This window comes from Chanodichthys erythropterus, chromosome 13 (genome assembly GCF_024489055.1).
Source record: "Chanodichthys erythropterus isolate Z2021 chromosome 13, ASM2448905v1, whole genome shotgun sequence".
Taxonomy (NCBI): domain Eukaryota; kingdom Metazoa; phylum Chordata; class Actinopteri; order Cypriniformes; family Xenocyprididae; genus Chanodichthys; species Chanodichthys erythropterus.
Genome location: NC_090233.1, coordinates 53,882,423 through 53,905,225, shown reverse-complemented (window position 1 = coordinate 53,905,225; position 22,803 = coordinate 53,882,423). Strand labels below are relative to the sequence as shown.

The 22,803-nt window shown below is 37.0% G+C and overlaps 1 protein-coding gene across 1 annotated transcript in view; it reads left to right on the top strand.

Moving 5' to 3' along the window:
* The window catches only part of dcc (DCC netrin 1 receptor), a 165,531-nt gene that overhangs the window by 4,017 nt on the left and 138,711 nt on the right, over positions 1-22,803 (top strand). The window lies entirely within an intron of this gene.

Below are 22,803 nucleotides of genomic sequence, written 5' to 3'. Positions count from 1 at the left end.
AAAGTCACAATTCTGAGAAGGAAAGTCTGTATTGTGAGCAGGGCTTGACATTAACACCCGCCAACCCGCCAAATGCGGGTAGATTTCAGCTGTGGCGGGTAAGACAGCCACTCCCACTAGCCACTTTGGCGGGATGAATATTACTTTAGCCTACAGCCAAATGAAAAATAGCCAAGATCATCGTATCACAAAATTACAATTCAGTCACAATTCTTTATGGATTAACTTGCGGTTAGTGAAGGCGGGATAGGCGGAATCGCGCTGAATGACACAACAGAAGCGCTCGCGTGCGCGATCAGTTCTCCTTGCGCCTGAATACACGCACACACAGATGTCAAAATGCATCGTGTGGAGTATCTCGCGTGAATACAGTCGGCTATGGCTTACGGCTAAGTGGGTAAAAACTGGATATGTGTCAGTATATGACGTCCATGCATTCAGCAGCCCCCAAATAAATACCTGTCTGTCATTAATGTTAATCAAACATCAAAAAATGTTAAATAAATGTATACATGTATGCTAAATAAACATATGTAGGCTATCTGAAAAAAAAAAAATATATATATATTTTTTTTAAATTACTATTTGTAATTTGCTTCTTTGTTCTTTTTACATAGCCTAACAAAAATAACTATACATAGGCCTACCTGATATATACAATGTATAGTCTTGATTTGGGTGGTCAATCTGCATTTGTAAGTTTGAAAGGGATTTAAATCTTGTAAATCAAGTAAAATGACTCAAAATCAAGTAATTTAAGCATGCCAGTCAACTTTCATCATATAAAATGTAATTTCCCTAGCAGCAAAATTGTGGCCAGTGAAAATGCTGAGTGGCTAGTAACTTTGGAAAACCACTATCCACATTGGCTGGTGAGCAAAAAAGTTAATGTCAAGCCCTGATTGTGAGATATATAAACTAAAAATTGTGATGTATAAAGTCGCAATTATGTTTACTTGTTTATCCCATAGCTGAAACAAAACAACAGAACCGCAAGATGTAAACTCAGAATTGTGAGGGAAAAAGTCAGAATTGTTTTCAATTGTTTATATTTAATATTAATGCATTTTGCATTTTTACAATTAATTTGATATTATTTTTACATTTTAAAATATAATTTATTTTGCATTTGTTTAATTTTTTAATATTAATTCAATTTACTTATTTCATTTTTAATTAATATGTAATTTTTTTTTTACTTTTTTAATATTAATACAATTTACTTTTTCCATTTTTAAAATGTATGAATCCAATTTACATTTTTTTTTATTTTTCAATTAATAAAATGTAATTTAATATTAATGCATTTTTGTAATTTTTAATATTAATGCAATTTACTTTTTTTTTTCATTTTTAATTGAAATTATGTCTCACAGTTCTAAGGATTGTTAGATGTTGATTTGCAATTGCCACATTAAAAGTCACAATTCTGAGGAAAGTCTGTATTGTGAGAGATAAACTAAAAATTGTGATGTAGAAAGTCGCAAGTATCTTTTTTATTTGTTTATCCCATGGCTGAAACTAAACAACAGAATTGCAAGATCTAAACTCAGAATTGTAAGGAAAAAAGTAAGGATTGTGATATAAAAATGATCAAAAGTGAGAAAAACGTGACAATTACCTTGTTTATATTATTTGTTCCATTACAGAATCAAGCCTAGTGATGAATGAGAGATGAATGTGTGAATCATGAGCGATGAATGAGAGATGAGTGTGTGAATCATGAGTGATGAATGTGTGAATCATGAGTGATGAATGAGAGATGAGTGTGTGAATCATGAGAGATGAATGTGTGAATCATGAGTGATGAATGAGAGATGAATGTGTGAATCATGAGTGATGAATGAGAGATGAGTGTGTGAATCATGAGTGATGAATGTGTGAATCATGAGTGATGAATGTGTGAATCATGAGTGATGAATGTGTGAATCATGAGTGATGAATGTGTGAATCATGAGTGATGAATGTGTGAATCATGAGTGATGAATGAGAGATGAATGTGTGAATCATGAGTGATGAATGAGAGATGAATGTGTGAATCATGAGTGATGAATGAGAGATGAATGTGTGAATCATGAGTGATGAATGAGAGATGAATGTGTGAATCATGAGTGATGAATGAGAGATGAATGTGTGAATCATGAGTGATGAATGAGAGATGAATGTGTGAATCATGAGTGATGAATGAGAGATGAATGTGTGAATCATGAGTGATGAATGAGAGATGAGTGTGTGAATCATGAGTGATGAATGAGAGATGAGTGTGTGAATCATGAGTGATGAATGAGAGATGAGTGTGTGAATCATGAGTGATGAATGAGAGATGAATGTGTGAATCATGAGTGATGAATGAGAGATGAGTGTGTGAATCATGAGTGATGAATGAGAGATGAATGTGTGAATCATGAGTGATGAATGAGTGATGAATGTGTGAATCATGAGTGATGAATGAGAGATGAATGTGTGAATCATGAGTGATGAATGAGTGATGAATGTGTGAATCATGAGTGATGAATGAGAGATGAATGTGTGAATCATGAGTGATGAATGAGTGATGAATGTGTGAATCATGAGTGATGAATGAGAGATGAATGTGTGAATCATGAGTGATGAATGAGAGATGAATGTGTGAATCATGAGTGATGAATGAGAGATGAATGTGTGAATCATGAGTGAATGAATGAATCCAGAGATGAATGTGTGAATCATGAGTGATGAATGAGAGATGTGTGAATCATGAGTGATGAATGAGAGATGAGTGTGTGAATCATGAGTGATGAATGAGAGATGAATGTGTGAATCATGAGTGATGAATGAGAGATGAATGTGTGAATCATGAGTGATGAATGTGTGAATCATGAGTGATGAGAGATGAATGTGTGAATCATGTGTGAATCATGAGTGATGAATGAGAGATGAATGTGTGAATCATGAGTGATCATGATGAATGAGATGAATGAATCATGAGTGAATCGAGAGAGTGATGAAATGAGAGATGAGTGTGTGAATCATGAGTGATGAATGAGAGATGAGTGTGTGAATCATGAAGTGATGAATGAGAGATGAGTGTGTGAATCATGTGATGATGATGATGAGATGAATGTGTGAATCATGAGTGATGAATGATGAGATGATGAATGTGTGAATCATGAGTGATGAATGAGAGATGAATGTGTGAATCATGAGTGATGAATCATGAGTGATGAATGAGAGATGAATGTGTGAATCATGAGTGATGAATGAGATGAATGTGTGAATCATGAGTGATGAATGAGAGATGAATGTGTGAATCATGAGTGATGAATGAGTGATGAATGTGTGAATCATGAGTGATGAATGAGAGATGAATGTGTGAATCATGAGTGATGAATGAGTGATGAATGTGTGAATCATGAGTGATGAATGAGAGATGAATGTGTGAATCATGAGTGTGATGAATGAGTGATGAATGTGTGAATCATGAGTGATGAATGAGAGATGAATGTGTGAATCATGAGTGATGAATGAGAGATGAATGTGTGAATCATGAGTGATGAATGAGAGATGAATGTGTGAATCATGAGTGATGAATGAGAGATGAGTGTGTGAATCATGAGTGATGAATGAGAGATGAGTGTGTGAATCATGAGTGATGAATGAGAGATGAATGTGTGAATCATGAGTGATGAATGAGAGATGAATGTGTGAATCATGAGTGATGAATGTGTGAATCATGAGTGATGAATGAGAGATGAATGTGTGAATCATGAGTGATGAATGAGAGATGAATGTGTGAATCATGAGTGATGAATGAGAGATGAATGTGTGAATCATGAGTGATGAATGTGTGAATCATGAGTGATGAATGAGTGATGAATGTGTGAATCATGAGTGATGAATGTGTGAATCATGAGTGATGAATGAGAGATGAATGTGTGAATCATGAGTGATGAATGTGTGAATCATGAGTGATGAATGAGAGATGAATGTGTGAATCATGAGTGATGAATGAGAGATGAATGTGTGAATCATGAGTGATGAATGAGAGATGAATGTGTGAATCATGAGTGATGAATGAGAGATGAGTGTGTGAATCATGAGTGATGAATGAGAGATGAATGTGTGAATCATGAGTGATGAATGAGAGATGAGTGTGTGAATCATGAGTGATGAATGAGAGATGAGTGTGTGAATCATGAGTGATGAATGAGAGATGAATGTGTGAATCATGAGTGATGAATGAGAGATGAATGTGTGAATCATGAGTGATGAATGAGAGATGAATGTGTGAATCATGAGTGATGAATGAGAGATGAGTGTGTGAATCATGAGTGATGAATGAGAGATGAATGTGTGAATCATGAGTGATGAATGAGAGATGAATGTGTGAATCATGAGTGATGTGTGAATCATGAGAGATGAGTGTGTGAATCATGAGTGATGATGATGAGAGCTGATTGTGTGAATCATGAGTGATGAATGTGTGAATCATGAGTGATGAATGAGAGATGAGTGTGTGAATCATGAGTGATGAATGTGTGAATCATGAGTGATGAATGAGAGATGAATGTGTGAATCATGAGTGATGAATGAGAGATGAATGTGTGAATCATGAGTGATGAATGTGTGAATCATGAGTGATGAATGAGAGATGAATGTGTGAATCATGAGTGATGAATGTGTGAATCATGAGTGATGAATGAGAGATGAATGTGTGAATCATGAGTGATGAATGTGTGAATCATGAGTGATGAATGAGAGATGAATGTGTGAATCATGAGTGATGAATGTGTGAATCATGAGTGATGAATGAGAGATGAGTGTGTGAATCATGAGTGATGAATGTGTGAATCATGAGTGATGAATGAGAGATGAGTGTGTGAATCATGAGTGATGAATGAGAGATGAATGTGTGAATCATGAGTGATGAATGAGAGATGAGTGTGTGAATCATGAGTGATGAATGAGAGATGAATGTGTGAATCATGAGTGATGAATGAGAGATGAATGTGTGAATCATGAGTGATGAATGAGAGATGAGTGTGTGAATCATGAGTGATGAATGAGAGATGAATGTGTGAATCATGAGTGATGAATGTGTGAATCATGAGTGATGAATGAGAGATGAATGTGTGAATCATGAGTGATGAATGAGAGATGAATGTGTGAATCATGAGTGATGAATGTGTGAATCATGAGTGATGAATGAGAGATGAGTGTGTGAATCATGAGTGATGAATGTGTGAATCATGAGTGATGAATGAGAGATGAATGTGTGAATCATGAGTGATGAATGTGTGAATCATGAGTGATGAATGTGTGAATCATGAGTGATGAATGAGAGATGAATGTGTGAATCATGAGTGATGAATGTGTGAATCATGACTCTGCCGTCTTTTAGAGCAGTTTTACGGCAGAATTGAACTCTGTTTCTGTTATTTTTCTGTTTATTATTATGAATCTGCTTTGAAACGATCTGTATTGTATGAAGCGCTATAGAAATAAAGCTTGACTTGATGCTGAGAGATTGAGCGGTCAGTTGTCGTCTGACCTCTGACCTCACAGACATGCACGTGGAGGTGACCGCTGTTCTGATGTCAGATGGTCACCTTGTAATGAACACAAACAGGTGCAGCGCAGACGACCGACATGCGCAGGATTACCGGGTCACGCATGTGCTTTAGAAGCGGCACATGGACTCGAACACGTACACATCGTTCAGAGCGCATGGAATAATAAGACCTTTATGTTATCATAATAATACCTCTGTATTTATAAAGCGTTTCATGACACAGACCGCTTTAAAAAGCTCTCTGGAAGCTGGAATAATTACAGCGTGATACGGCTATATAAGAGAAAGATGACAAGTCATTTAGTGAAGGAACTTCTTTACAACTGTGTGTGTGTGTGTGTGTGTGTGTGTTTATGCTGCTTTCATTTCTTAATTGCACTCGTGTGTATATGAACAATTAAACTGCTCCACAGAAGCTCTTAAAGGAATACATCAGCAGATCATTTACATTCTGTCATCATTTACTTGCCAAACATCTAAAACTCATTTACCTGAGAAGTGAAACTGCACAAGATATGAAGATTGTTTTAGAAAATGTGTGTATTTCATCCTGTGCTGTTTCTTGCGTTTAAAAAAGACCAGCTTTAGGAAGATTTATACATTAATGATACACATTAATGAAACTTTAATGTAAAAGAATTAGTGTAATTAAGATTTTAAAATAAAAGTATTGTTGTTTTAAGCATTTTTAGTCTAATATTAATGTAATTTTATTTTTTAATTTTATAGTAATATCTATACTTTTATAATGTATCTATACTTTTTAAAATATTAATTCATTGTCATTTTTTACAATTAAGTTTAATATTAATGTTTTTACTTTTTAATATTAATGCAGTTTACAGTTTTCAATTAATATGTAATTTTACATTTTAAAATTTAATTTTGATACATTTCTTTAATTTTTTACTTTTTTCTTTTTTAATTGTGTATTTTTTTTACATTTTTAAGTTTAATATTAACAGGTTTTTTTTATATTAATGCAATTTACTTTTTTGTTTTTACTTTTTAAAATGAAACCAATTTGCATTTTTTTATTTTTCAATTAAAATCATGTAATTTAATATTAATATTAACATTTTTGTCATTTTAATATTAATGCAATTTACATTTTTACAATTATTTTGATATAATTTTTACATTTTAAAATATAATTTATTTTTATGCATTTGTTTAATTTTTTAATATTAATTCAATTTACTTATTTCATTTTTAATTAATATGTAATTTTGTTTTTTACATTTTTCATTTTAATATTGCTTTTTTTTTTAACTTTTTAAATATGAGTAAATTTTACTTTTTCCATTTTTAAATTATATTAATTCAATTTACATTTATTTTTCAATTAATATAATGCAATTTAATATTAATGCATTTTTGTACTTTTTTATATTAATGCAGTTATTAATCATTTTTAATTATAATATATATATATATATATATAATTTTTTTTTTTTTTTTTTTTCATTTTTAAAGCTTTTTTTAAATATTGGGTTAGTTTTGGACAAAACATTGGACAAACAATCATACCCATGACAGCAGTCTGTCCGTATGACTTGAGCTCTATACTGAAGTGTCCTGGAGTCACATGACTGTTAGGAGTCACATGTGTAGATCTGAAGAGTGTGTGTTCCTCTCACGTGCGTCATCGCAAACGTCTCCTGCTGCAATTTCAGCCGTCAACGTTAACCAGCAGCGATCTGAGAACGGCAGACGTCGTGTTTTGAAGCAACACTGTAATATTTGATTGATTCGCCGCTGGGGTCGAGCCCTGAGCTCCTTTAGCTCCTTTAGCTCGCTCATAAACATAAAGATTGCATTGTTTTGAGTACAGATATGGAAATAAAAGGAGAGACCTCAATCACTGCTGCGCTGTAATCTCTGCTAATCTTCTGTCAACTTACTGTGAAATTACAGCAGATATGAAGCTGCGGTGAAGCGTCAGCTGCACATTCTGGCTTAACCTGTGGAAACTCTTACAAAACGATGCTTCCAAAAGAGCAGTGCAATCTTCCAGCGTAAGCGCGTCGCGTGATGTCTGATCGTGATCACAGAGCTCATGAGGAAGGACACACTGACACGCGTGACGCTCATATGCACTCGGGCCATCGGTCAGACTGTCACACACATGAATAATACTAATTAGTGGCCTTAATCAACAGCCTGTGGGGTGAAATAAACTCTCATTAGCAAAGTCAGCGCATGTGATGCTGCTGCAGGTCTCAGAGCCATGTCTTCCAGCAAGCCTTCAGACACAGCGACCTTTGAACTTATGCAAAGCTGCAGAGGAGGATGTGTTTAATATTCATGCTCTCTCTCTCTCTCTCTCTCTCTCTCTCTCTCTCTCTGATGTGTTAACACAGATCTCCTCAGGATAATGCAGGGCTCGACAGTGCTTGCGTTTCACTCGCATTTGTGACTAAAAAAGAGAATCAAATTAAAATTTCCTCCGTTTTATGGAATTTAAGGTCATAAAGTCTGGCATCAAACATCTTCAACTCACTTCAGAAAACTCAGTCATTTTGCTTCTGCAGTTAATGTATCTTGATTTCAGAATTTTCTAGATATCTGTGCCAGAAAACGAACATGTTTTTGCGGTGTAGATCCAGCATATGGTGAGCGTCCGGCGAGGTTAATCTGTGATCAGAACACAGGGATCAGGCATTAATATCAGCCGTCAGAGAGTTTGTTTGTTTGCAGCTGTGATGGGCTCCTGCAGCGCGGCACGCATGGACGCCCGGCCTGTGATTCATGCGTCTCCTCAGGGGTGGATGATTGTGGCACTGCTGTCAGGATCCAGAGACGGGTGGCTGGACAATAGAGCGACAGATTGGCCCTTTATGGGGCTCCGGCATATGGGGGCCGGTCGCTGAATGAGCCCATTGTGTGCCGTCAGTCAGGGGTCCAGCAGCTCCTCGACACAAGCTCAGGAAATGAGACAGGGCGATGAGAGCCCAGGTCACCGTACCTCTTGACCTTTATGACCCCTGCTGCTCAGGGTCAACCAACCTTTGATTTTGTTTGCTCTGGATATACAAAAAGACTCTGCAGAGCAGAATGTGTTATATTTTTACCTAAAATTCCATTTTGTTTTCCCCAAATTCTGTGCTTTTAGTTAAATTATTTTTCTGGATTTTTCATTTAAAATGAATCTATTAAAATGTAACGAGCATTTTTTTTAATTTATTGTTTTGTTAGATAAAGTGCTGCATAAATTCTAGATTCCTTTTCTAATTAATCTTTTAAAATTGTGACCAAATGAAAATATAACACTTTACAACAGAACAATCACATTTTTAGTTATTCACAAATAAAATGGTGCATTATTCATACATAAGTATATATATATATATATATATTTCCTTCTCAGAATTCATATGTATATATATATATATAAAACATGTTTTAATTAACTTATTTATATTTATTAATATTATTAAGAATCTAAACCTCTTTTCCCCAAATTCTGTCTGGGTCCTGTTTTAATGGGTTAATTCAATTTTAATTATCAAAATTCATAAAACTTCAATAATGTCATCCATTTTTTAATTCACATTGTAGCCAAATGAAACTGTACATCAGAACATTGCATTTTTATTTTTGTCAAAGACCTGTTTTTGTCAATTTTTTTTTTGTATCTCAACATGTTTTATACATTTAAATGACTAGAAAAAAATCTGTATTAGGCAATATTCCATCAAATTCACTGAATATTATTACTAATATAAATTATATAATGACTTTGAGAAGTACATTCTAATATACAATATTAATATATTTTCTGTCATTGTTTCTTCACATCAAACTGAACTTTTATTTTGGCGGGTTGCGGTGAAGATCTGTGAGTTTGTGTGTGTATCTACTGATAGTTTCCTGAACTTTTATTTTGGCGGGTTGCGGTGAAGTTCTGTGAGTTTGTGTGTGTATCTGCCGATAGTTTTCTGAACTTTTATTTTGGCGGGTTGTGGTGAAGATCTGTGAGTTTGTGTGTGTATCTGCTGATAGTTTCCTGAACTTTTATTTTGGCGGGTTGTGGTGAAGATCTGTGAGTTTGTGTGTGTATCTGCTGATAGTTTCCTGAACTTTTATTTTGGCAGGTTGCAGTGAAGAGCTTTGAGTTTGTGTGTGTATCTGCTGATAGTTTTTCTGAACTTTTATTTTGGCGGGTTGCGGTGAAGATCTGTGAGTTTGTGTGTGTATCTACTGATAGTTTTTCTGAACTTTTATTTTGGCGGGTTGCGGTGAAGATCCGTGAGTTTGTGTGTGTATCTGCTGATAGTTTCCTGAACTTTTATTTTGGCGGGTTGCGGTGAAGATCCGTGAGTTTGTGTGTGTATCTGCTGATAGTTTCCTGAACTTTTATTTTGGCGGGTTGCGGTGAAGATCTGTGAGTTTGTGTGTGTATCTGCTGATAGTTTTCTGAGCTTTTATTTTGGCGGGTTGCGGTGAAGATCCGTGAGTTTGTGTGTGTATCTGCTGATAGTTTCCTGAACTTTTATTTTGGCGGGTTGCGGTGCAGAGCAGTGAGTTTGTGTGTGTATCTGCTGATAGTTTTCTGAACTTTTATTTTGGCGGGTTGCGGTGCAGAGCAGTGAGTTTGTGTGTGTATCTGCTGATAGTTTTCTGAACTTTTATTTTGGCGGGTTGCGGTGAAGATCTGTGAGTTTGTGTGTGTATCTGCTGATAGTTTTCTGAACTTTTATTTTGGCGGGTTGCGGTGAAGATCTGTGAGTTTGTGTGTGTATCTGCTGATAGTTTCCTGAACTTTTATTTTGGCGGGTTGCGGTGAAGATCCGTGAGTTTGTATGTGTATCTGCTGATAGTTTTCTGAACTTTTATTTTGGCGGGTTGCGGTGAAGATCTGTGAGTTTGTGTGTGTATCTGCTGATAGTTTTCTGAACTTTTATTTTGGCGGGTTGCGGTGAAGATCTGTGAGTTTGTGTGTGTATCTGCTGATAGTTTCCTGAACTTTTATTTTGGCGGGTTGCGGTGAAGAGCAGTGAGTTTGTGTGTGTATCTGCTGATAGTTTCCTGAACTTTTATTTTGGCGGGTTGCGGTGAAGATCCGTGAGTTTGTGTGTGTATCTGCTGATAGTTTTCTGAACTTTTATTTTGGCGGGTTGCGGTGAAGATCCGTGAGTTTGTGTGTGTATCTGCTGATAGTTTCCTGAACTTTTATTTTGGCGGGTTGCGGTGAAGATCCGTGAGTTTGTATGTGTATCTGCTGATAGTCAAACTGAACTTTTATTTTGGCGGGTTGCGGTGAAGATCCGTGAGTTTGTGTGTGTATCTGCTGATAGTTTCCTGAACTTTTATTTTGGCGGGTTGCGGTGAAGATCCGTGAGTTTGTGTGTGTATCTGCTGATAGTTTCCTGAACTTTTATTTTGGCGGGTTGCGGTGAAGATCCGTGAGTTTGTGTGTGTATCTGCTGATAGTTTCCTGAACTTTTATTTTGGCGGGTTGCGGTGAAGATCCGTGAGTTTGTGTGTGTATCTGCTGATAGTTTCCTGAACTTTTATTTTGGCGGGTTGCGGTGAAGATCCGTGAGTTTGTGTGTGTATCTGCTGATAGTCAAACTGAACTTTTATTTTGGCGGGTTGCGGTGAAGATCCGTGAGTTTGTGTGTGTATCTGCTGATAGTTTCCTGAACTTTTATTTTGGCGGGTTGCGGTGAAGATCCGTGAGTTTGTATGTGTATCTGCTGATAGTTTCCTGAACTTTTATTTTGGCGGGTTGCGGTGCAGAGCAGTGAGTTTGTGTGTGTATCTGCTGATAGTTTCCTGAACTTTTATTTTGGCGGGTTGCAGTGAAGATCTGTGAGTTTGTGTGTGTATCTGCTGATAGTTTCCTGAACTTTTATTTTGGCGGGTTGCGGTGAAGATCCGTGAGTTTGTGTGTGTATCTGCTGATAGTTTTCTGAACTTTTATTTTGGCGGGTTGCGGTGAAGATCCGCGAGTTTGTATGTGTATCTGCTGATAGTCAAACTGAACTTTTATTTTGGCGGGTTGTGGTGAAGATCTGTGAGTTTGTATGTGTATCTGCTGATAGTTTTCTGAACTTTTATTTTGGCGGGTTGCGGTGCAGAGCAGTGAGTTTGTGTGTGTATCTGCTGATAGTTTCCTGAACTTTTATTTTGGCGGGTTGCGGTGAAGATCTGTGAGTTTGTGTGTGTATCTGCTGATAGTTTTCTGAACTTTTATTTTGGCGGGTTGCGGTGCAGAGCAGTGAGTTTGTGTGTGTATCTGCTGATAGTTTCCTGAACTTTTATTTTGGCGGGTTGCAGTGAAGATCTGTGAGTTTGTGTGTGTATCTGCTGATAGTTTCCTGAACTTTTATTTTGGCGGGTTGCGGTGAAGATCCGTGAGTTTGTGTGTGTATCTGCTGATAGTTTTCTGAACTTTTATTTTGGCGGGTTGCGGTGAAGATCCGCGAGTTTGTATGTGTATCTGCTGATAGTCAAACTGAACTTTTATTTTGGCGGGTTGCGGTGAAGATCTGTGAGTTTGTATGTGTATCTGCTGATAGTTTTCTGAACTTTTATTTTGGCGGGTTGCGGTGCAGAGCAGTGAGTTTGTGTGTGTATCTGCTGATAGTTTCCTGAACTTTTATTTTGGCGGGTTGCGGTGAAGATCTGTGAGTTTGTGTGTGTATCTGCTGATAGTTTTCTGAACTTTTATTTTGGCGGGTGCGGTGAAGAGCAGTGAGTTTGTGTGTGTATCTGCTGATAGTTTTCTGAACTTTTATTTTGGCGGGTTGCGGTGAAGAGCAGTGAGTTTGTGTGTGTATCTGCTGATAGTTTTCTGAACTTTTATTTTGGCGGGTTGCGGTGAAGAGCAGTGAGTTTGTGTGTGTATCTGCTGATAGTTTCCTGAACTTTTATTTTGGCGGGTGCGGTGAAGAGCAGTGAGTTTGTGTGTGTATCTGCTGATAGTTTCCTGAACTTTTATTTTGGCGGGTTGCGGTGAAGATCCGTGAGTTTGTGTGTGTATCTGCTGATAGTTTCCTGAACTTTTATTTTGGCGGGTTGCGGTGAAGATCCGTGAGTTTGTGTGTGTATCTGCTGATAGTTTTCTGAACTTTTATTTTGGCGGGTTGCGGTGAAGAGCAGTGAGTTTGTGTGTGTATCTGCTGATAGTTTTCTGAACTTTTATTTTGGCGGGTTGCGGTGAAGATCCGTGAGTTTGTGTGTGTATCTGCTGATAGTTTTCTGAACTTTTATTTTGGCGGGTTGCGGTGAAGATCCGTGAGTTTGTGTGTTTATCTGCTGATAGTTTTCTGAACTTTTATTTTGGCGGGTTGCGGTGAAGAGCAGTGAGTTTGTGTGCGTATCTGTAGATAGTTTTCTGAACTTTTATTTTGGCGGGTTGCGGTGAAGATCTGTGAGTTTGTGTGTTTATCTGCTGATAGTTTTCTGAACTTTTATTTTGGCGGGTTGCGGTGAAGATCCGTGAGTTTGTGTGTTTATCTGCTGATAGTTTTCTGAACTTTTATTTTGGCGGGTTGCGGTGAAGAGCAGTGAGTTTGTGTGTGTATCTGCTGATAGTTTTCTGAACTTTTATTTTGGCGGGTTGCGGTGAAGATCCGTGAGTTTGTGTGTGTATCTGCTGATAGTCAAACTGAACTTTTATTTTGGCGGGTTGCGGTGAAGAGCAGTGAGTTTGTGTGTGTATCTGCTGATAGTTTTCTGAACTTTTATTTTGGCGGGTTGCGGTGAAGATCCGTGAGTTTGTGTGTGTATCTGCTGATAGTTTTCTGAACTTTTATTTTGGCGGGTTGCGGTGAAGAGCAGTGAGTTTGTGTGTGTATCTGCTGATAGTCAAACTGAACTTTTATTTTGGCGGGTTGCGGTGAAGATCTGTGAGTTTGTGTGTGTATCTGCTGATAGTTTTCTGAACTTTTATTTTGGCGGGTTGCGGTGAAGATCCGTGAGTTTGTGTGTTTATCTGCTGATAGTTTTCTGAACTTTTATTTTGGCGGGTTGCGGTGAAGAGCAGTGAGTTTGTGTGCGTATCTGTAGATAGTTTTCTGAACTTTTATTTTGGCGGGTTGCGGTGAAGATCTGTGAGTTTGTGTGTTTATCTGCTGATAGTTTTCTGAACTTTTATTTTGGCGGGTTGCGGTGAAGATCCGTGAGTTTGTGTGTTTATCTGCTGATAGTTTTCTGAACTTTTATTTTGGCGGGTTGCGGTGAAGAGCAGTGAGTTTGTGTGTGTATCTGCTGATAGTTTTCTGAACTTTTATTTTGGCGGGTTGCGGTGAAGATCCGTGAGTTTGTGTGTTTATCTGCTGATAGTTTTCTGAACTTTTATTTTGGCGGGTTGCGGTGAAGAGCAGTGAGTTTGTGTGTGTATCTGCTGATAGTTTTCTGAACTTTTATTTTGGCGGGTTGCGGTGAAGATCCGTGAGTTTGTATGTGTATCTGCTGATAGTTTTCTTAACTTTTATTTTGGCGGGTTGCGGTGAAGATCCGTGAGTTTGTATGTCTCCTCCGATGAAACGCTGCTCAGATGAAGTTCATGTCCTCATAAACAACGTCCAGCGTAAGTTTGACCCCTTTGGTCTCCGAAAGTTTATAAATCCGTTGCAGAATTTATATGTGATCTTAATCACTCATCTGTAAACATGTGCTCTGATTGGTCGATATATTTAATATTCAGAAGTGCTGAAGTCAAATGTTCATTGCTGTTGGTGGAGAAACAACTTTTATCAGTTTCAGAATACCTGATTAATTATTGAAGCTACAGTAGCTATAAAAGTGTACGTGTGTCGAATAAGCACACGTGTTATCGTTGTTTTGCACAGCAGTTGGTGTGTTTGTGATTTCGTGCTGATAATGCTTCTTCTGTTCATTCATCCAGTCGGCTGAGGACGGAGCATCAGTGTGTGTCAGTATTAATACAGATGCTGAACATCCTGATCTCCAAAGCGCTGCTTTCCTCTGGGCTCAGAATACAGAAAGAAATAAGATTGGCCTTTTCCTCGGCAGTGTCCAAATCCCCGGCAGTGTGTTTCCCTGAATGGAGATATGAGTGGAGGGTGTGATATTCATGTTGAGTAAGGAAAGGCTTAAGGGCATTACGGATCTTCCCAGATCCTCTTAGAAAGCGGCGCTCCGACGCGAGCAGAATACACAGCGCTGCTATTGATCGCCGGGAATGCGGCTTTATTCGGCTTCAGTGAAGGATTGTTCCTCGCTGCCGTTTCTCTCTCTGACCTCCTCAGGTCTTATAATATCTTCCTGGTCTCTGGAATGTTGTGTGTTTGGGATGCGCTCAGACTCTCAGGAGCTGCAGGGTTTGTTCATCTGACTGTATTGATCGAGGGCTGCAGGTCACTGCTCTCTGACCGCTTGTGTTGCTGTTCAGGAAGGGTTGACCATATTCTATAAATGATCTGCTCTGAAAACAATACATGTTGCCTTCTTCCACATTCATGTTCACTGAAAGGCATTTGAGTTAAAAGGAAAACAAATAAAATAAACTACTGTGTGTGAATGCTGTGCACTTACAGAAGTGCTGTCCCACAACCAAAAAACACATTTAAAAAGCATTAAAATCCTTATATTTTCTATTGAATCCCACAATAATGCTTAAAATATCAGTAAGATATTTAATATATATAAAATCATAATTTATTGGGTACTTTCAATTGGGAATTGTCTGTCCCGAACTCTAACCCCTAAATTTCAACTTGTGAAAATGATAGAAATAATTTTTGCATGTTTTTCCATTGTTATTTTTAAAAAATAACTTAGATTTTTTTTTTAAGTGAAGTTCAAAAAAACATTTATTTTATATTTTCTTTGGAAATCATGAAATTGTATGTAGAAAAGCGTGTCCCTCGTGTTCATGTCACTTCTGAAATAGTGTGTGTTTGAGTAGTGACAATTGTCACGACCGAAACGTGTGGGGAAGTTTCGTAGTGACATCATAGTTCTGGTTGTGATAAAAGGAACATAATCATTTATTTGGGGGAAATAAACACAATTTTAGTACAGTTATGCAAATCATTAGTATTTTAATATGTTTTAGTATGAGAGTAAGTAAGTATATTGAATGATCAACTGAGATGTTATTATAGTGTTTGATTCAATGTTTATTCAAACTAATGAATCAGTTTGATAAACTTTATGACTTTTACAAAGAAAGATTGGGTTCGAAATACAACAAATCTCATAAATTACACTTGAAATATTGTTAAAATTGTAATTATTATTGATTTAACTGTGAAAACTTTTTTTAGAAAATAGCAAAAAAATATATTTCCAAGGTAGATGTGAACACAGTCTTAATAGGTCAATGTGACTCTTCTTATTAAATTATTTATTATTGTGTTTTGGTAGTGACAAATTTGGGAAAAATATTTGTTTGTTTGTAATTTTTATTTCGAAGTCAAGTTTTTTTAAAAGAAGGAAAAAAAAAATAAAAACAAAAAAAAAAAAAAAAATAAATAAATATATATATATATATATATATATAATATAATATATATAAATAATAAATAAATAATCAATAACGTAATAAACACAATTTTCAACATAATACTCAACCTGTTCGAAAACGGATAGGTAGAAGCCATAGGCTTATTTAATCCTACCCCAATACTTCAAATCCAAATCCCAATTAAACCAGATAAATTTAATATATCATTTTGACTAACACAAAGATTCCAACCTACCATATGTAACAATTAATATAAGGAAGAACAAACCAAAACAAAATTCATGCAACATTGACAACAGCTAAGTTATCTCTCTGTACTTATCAAAAATAAATGTCTTATACCTTTTTTTAAATTGCAAGATATTCCAAAACTTTCTAAAAAATACAGTATGAGAATTAACTGCACAATTACTAGAAATGTGTAAATATTATACAATTTGCTGTGTGTGAATCTGATATACAGCAAAAATAACAATCTGTTTTGATGCTGTAACTACAGCTTCAAGTTTTATTTTACTATGCAAAAAAAAAAAACCCAAATGCATAGAGAAACAAAAAGCTGACAGGGAAAAGCAAACATCGACTACAACATAATCAGTTATTAATATTTCGTTGGTTCTCTTGTTTCAAAAATTGTGCTATCACAAATAAAACAATCGACTCCAAGCACAACTACGCAATATAATTTAAAATCTTTACCACATTTTTAAGAATATTTGACTAAAGATGTGAATTTTCCTCGGCTGCATCACTCTCACTGTATGTGAGACAAACGTGTTCGACTTATTTTGATGTAAATATTGATGATTTGTTGAATCAAAGCAGAGTGTGTTGTGAATTTCTGTTAATCAGACTGAGAGTGTTTAATCAGAGATGATGTGGCGTTCTGTGTCCGTCTCGTCTCTCATCAGACCCGAGCGCTGCGGCGGCGAATGAGAAAGAGGGCTGAAATTGAAAAATCAATGTGGCATGGCAAGATGGCTGACAGCGTTTGGAGAACAGCTCGGAACAGGTGCGAGAGAGAGCCGGTCCTCCTCTGATGTGTCATTCTGGATAGATGGAGCTATCGGCTGAATGTGACGCGCCTCTGAACGCAGGAGAGCGTGTGTGCGGATGCTTGATAACAATGAAGTCAGGCGAATGTTCAGATATTCAGAGCCTCTGGTTCCCGGAGCAGAGCTTCAAAGAGAGAGACGCACGTGTTTATCACTCGAGCTTCGGTTTCTCTGGTGATTCTTCAGCTAAAGCCCTTCGCTGTTCATTGTTGTTTAATTAGTATTTTTGCCCCAAAATATCTAAAAGTTGTGTCATATATCCGAGTGAAACGCTTCTCAAACAAGAACAAATGTAGGGCGGGGCTTGATTCTGTCTGTGGGGAATTGATTGGATGGTTGTGGTTTGCTATTGGTGGATCTCGTGTGAGTGACAGGTTGCCCCGCCCTCGTCATCAGAGAAAAGATGGAGAAGTTGTTCAGATTCAAGAGTACGAGGAACATGAATTTGAGAACTACGGATAATTCATTTATAATAAACCCTGCAGTGTTCCAGCTGAAGCTCTCTGACTCTGATCTGATGATTCTTCTGCTTCATCTGCGTCTCTGGCTTCAGTAATGATGCTCTGTGAATGTTCTGTCCATACGCATTAACACACGCCGCTGGAGCTGAAGGCCTGAATAATGCATGAGACGCTGGTGACTGCGGGTTTGATGGATATTGGGAACGGGATCGATATTGCCATAGCTGTCAGCAGAGGATATATCCCTCAGTCGATCATATTCAATCGCATTGATCTCCGGCTGAAGCTCTGGAACGACGCGGCTTCATTAGTTGAGCTGATTGCTTCTCCAGTCACCGGTGACCAGCTCTGACTGGTGAAGGAAGTTCAGATGAATAGAGAAGAAATTGGCTCGTTCTATTAAACAAGTGTCATTTGTCCCTCGTATACATGTGAAATAAATTTAACAGTGAATAACCGATGATATTTTTGACAAACTTATCAATTAAAATTAACTAGTTCTTGTTTGCTTCCCTTTCTTTTGTCATGTAGATGCTTCCAGTCCATCCGTATCCTTGTCTTCAACTGCGTTAGTGAAAATGCTTTTATTTATTTAGATTCATTTAAATATGTAAGTAAATAAATACGTAAAATAAATACAAAATGTTCCAAATAAGCAAATAAATATTTATGATATTTATTTTCTATAAATATTTGTTTATTTAGTAAAAATGCATTTTTTAATATTTTATTAATTTTAAATATTCATTTATTTATCATAAATATCTTATTTAGTGAAAATGCATATTTATTTTAAATATTTTTTATTTATATTAAGCATTTATTTACTTAAAATATTTATTTAGTTATATATTATAAATATTTGTTTATTTATTGGACAGTAAAATAGCAATAAAAGCATGAATGACCTGAACAGAATGAGCCATTGATATCTGAGCTTCAGTGTTTCATTGATTTGATTCAGGTTTTTTATTGTTTCTCTCTCAGTTAGGGTCAGTGAGTGATTTGGTTACTCGACCTGTAAGATCTGAACTGGTTCTGCTCCGTCTTGAGTCTGTGTCCATCTCAATCCATCCATCCATCCATCCATCCATCCGTCTTCCTGCTCAATCATTCATCCATCAATCACTCTGATCGATTGGAGGGCAACGATATGTTCACTGGGATTGATCCTTAAACCAGAGCATGGAAACCAGGAGAAGTTTAATTCAGACAGACAGACAGACAGATACGGTGTGTGTGTGTGTGTGTGTTCCTGTTTTGGCTATACTTGTGAGGACCAAATGTCCTCACTTACATTGTGAAATACTTTCACAACCCACTAGTGAGACATTGACTGCTCCTCACTATTTTATCTCAGCCAAAAGATGTTTTTATTTTAATCTAGTGATGGTCACATGTTTCTGTGATGGGCGGGTTTAGGAGAAGAGTCAGTGTAGGGGAGAGAAAATATCACTGACTTGATATAAAATCAATGGAAGTCTATGCAATGTCCTCACTAAACCTGTGTGTGTGTGTGTGTGTGTGTGTGTGTGTCAGATACAGTGTGTGAAGAGGAACAGAGTAAACACACGGTGTGTTTTAGAGCTCTGTTGGTTTGGTCTCTTGCTGAGATCAGAAGTGTGAGATGAGAATCATCATCATCTATTAATGATGGAGAGAAACACGTCTTCAGACGCTCTTCAAACGCTCCATCAGCTCCTCATGTTTTTGGAGAAGGTCAGGACGATACAGGACACACAGAGACTCGTCAGGCCTTTCCACAATTATCTGAGCTCTTTAATGTCTGTAATGAGGTAATTTACATTTCCATAAACTGTGCTGTTTAATACATCAGGGTGGGCAGTGTGACAAACGTTATGACTAATGTGATCTCATGATATATTTCACGATTACGATTGCACAATTTGGGGAAAAAATCAAATTGATAAAAATCCACATAAATATATATAATAATAATAATATATATATATATATATATATATATATATGACTATATAACAAATGACTATATAACAAAAACAACAACAACAATTATTATTAATGAATAATAATGATGATGATGATTATTATTATTACTAAATGGGTTAGGGTTAGCGGCATCCGTGATTTCCAACAAAAATGTCAAATTTGGACTTGTCTGACCATAGAACATTTTTCCACTTTCCATTTTAAATGTGATGGCACGTGCAGATGGCACGGCGGATTGTGTTTACCGACAGTGGTTTAGTTGGCATCTGCAGATGGCACGGCGGATTGTGTTTACCGACAGTGGTTTAGTTATATAAATATAAACCTAACAGATCACTCAAATCATCAGGATCAGGTCATTTAGAAATACCCAGGGTTCACTCAAAGCAAGGAGAGTCTGCTTTTAGCTGTTACGCCAGCCGCAGCTGGAACCAGCTTCCAGAAGAGATCAGGTGTGCTCCAACAGTAGCCACATTCAAATCCAGACTCAAAACACATCTTTTTATCTATGCATTTGCTGATTGAGCACTGTGCTATGTCCGAACTGTTTGCACTTTATTTTATACGTATTATCTTTTTATTCTTTTAATTCCTTTTCCTGTTTTTATTTCATTTTTAATGTATTTTATATCTTTTATGTATCATATTGTTATTCTGACTTTTAATGCATTATTGCTGTCTGGTTGAAAGAGCTGGGAGAATTAGGAAGAAATTGATTAGGTTAAAATTTGGTAAATTTGACAAACCATGGGGAAATTTAAGATGTAGTGCATGGTTAAGATATATCTGGATTACAGTCAGGACACTTTCCAAAGGGGAAATTTGAACTGCGTTCCATAGGTAAGATATCTCCGGAAGGGGGATTAGGGCTGTGTGGCGCAGTTTGAGGTGTCTTGGCAAAAGGGGAGATTGAAACTATGTTTATCAGTTGTGCCTTAACAGGTAGCAGTCCTGTTGGATGAGGAAGATCCATTCTGATCCGCTCTGATGAATAGATCCGTTTAGATCCAACTCTGATGGACGACAACAACAACAACAACAACAACAAACTCCCTGAGACTTCCTAGCTCTTCCATCCAGATAGCAAAATTCTCTGTTTTTACTGTTATTTCTATTCCTTATGTTCTATTTTTATTATTCTTTTTTATGTAAAGCACTTTGAATTACCATTGTGTATGAAATGTGCTATACAAATAAAATTGCCTTGCCTTGCCTTGCCTAGTTGGCATCTGCAGATGGCACGGCGGATTGTGTTTACCGACAGTGGTTTAGTTGGCATCTGCAGATGGCTGTACTATTTCACTGTAAATCAAACAATTGGGTAATTTTATAGTGATTTATATTAATATTTTTAGGGGAAAAAAATATAACTTTTTTTTTTTTAAATTACAACAGTAGAATTACAATACTAATTTTTATGGCTGTCTTAGTTTCGTTATTTTCATATGTTAAAACCACCGAGCTTTGATGTAAAACTGCATAAAGCTTCTCTTGTTGATTAGAGATTATAATTATAACTAGACATGTACTAGTGGTGCTTGCTAACATGATTAGCATGTTGTTAGCGTGAAGCTAACATGATCAGCATGTTGTTTGCGTGACGTTAACACGATAACATGTTTCTAACAAGATGTTAACATGATTATCATGTTGCTAGCATGTCTGTAGCAAGATGTTAACATGATTAGCATGTTGTTAGCATGATGCTAGCACATTTTGACTTGTTTTTATCATGTTTCAACAGTGAACTAATTGCTATTAGCATGTAGCTGTTCACTGATAGCATATGTAGCATGTAGGAAGTCCAGTTTGCTAGCATGAGTCAAAAGAGCCAAACCCCCATGTCTCTACGATGTTCTGATGCAGAGATATAGGTGTTGCTAAATGGTTGCTCTTCACTATAGTATCTCTATGGGGCAACTTTGGGCAGTTCTTACACCTCAGGGGTATAACTTACACCCCATTTTTTTGCCCGCCGGGCAAACATCATACATCGCTGAACATCATACACCGCTGAACATCATGATCGCTTATAAAAGTCATATAAAGGTCAAAATTCGATGTAAATTTGAGCACAAAATTCAACCCATAAATGTCTCGCCGCTCATCACTGTCTCATGCGGTGACGTCAGCGAATCTCTGTTGCCGCTCGAGATCATATGATCACGTGACTCGCGAGCCGTACGGCAGCATATGTCGAGCGTCTCTCATTAGAGCGTGTGCCGTATGGAGCGCTGTCGAGTTCATTACCAGCGTCCCGAGGGTCCGTCAGTCTGCCTGTCAAACGCAGAGCTCCTGGATAATGACTCCAGGACGCCGCTTATGAGGGTTAAACCCGCGCTCATGGGGCGTCCCAGCATGCATCATGATCCTTTGCATTTGTTTGCGTCTCATAAGTGTGAGGAATCCCCGTGCCATTGTTCCAGTCTTGTCACTGACATAATTAATATGTATCAGGCAACTCAGTAATGTGGCGCGGTTTGTTTTGCGTGGACGGATATAAATCATGTGAGGACTTTCTCCTTGAACGAGAGAACGCCTGTCGAGTCATCACTTTGATAAGGACACATGCTAATTTCCAAAGCCTTCACGCTGAGCTATTGAGACAGATGATTGGAGCGGCGCATCATTCAGCGCTCTCACACCGACATTTCATTAAGCCTTATCGCATTTGAAAGGTTCAGACGGTTCACGTAGACGCACAATTTACGGATACCGTCACACGCTCATTTTCTGCTCTCGTGTCACGGCTCTACTTCTTCTCGCTTGAAATAAGTGCTGGATGTTCCTGATGGACTGATTTGAGCTGAATAACGACTCTGCTTTATGGCTGAATCTAATTAGTTTTTATAATAGATGGATTTTGCAGCATCAACACTGTTATTGAACTGATTTGAATCAACATTGAATCTGGTTTGAGCTGAATAATGACATTACACTGAAAACGTGATGTTCTTCCTCAGTGTTTCTGTTTTGTTTTCCAGCACAAATATCTAAACATTCTTAAATCAAGATGCATTTACTGGAGAAGAGAAATTACTGAAGATATTAAGACTTGTTTTATGAAAAATGCATCAAAATGAAGTTTGTGCTTAAAACAAGAGCAAGTGTCTGCCAATGGAGTCAAATTTTTTTTAATTTTTTTCAAATTAAGTTTATTTTTCTGACCCCATTGGCAGATATTTGTTTTTGCTTGTCAAATAAATATATCCTGATTTAAGAATGTTTAAATATTTCTTTCTGGAAAAAAAAGGGTTTTATCTTCTGTAGAGCTGCTTTACAGCAGAATTTGATGAAGTTTGCATCACTGATTCTGTTATT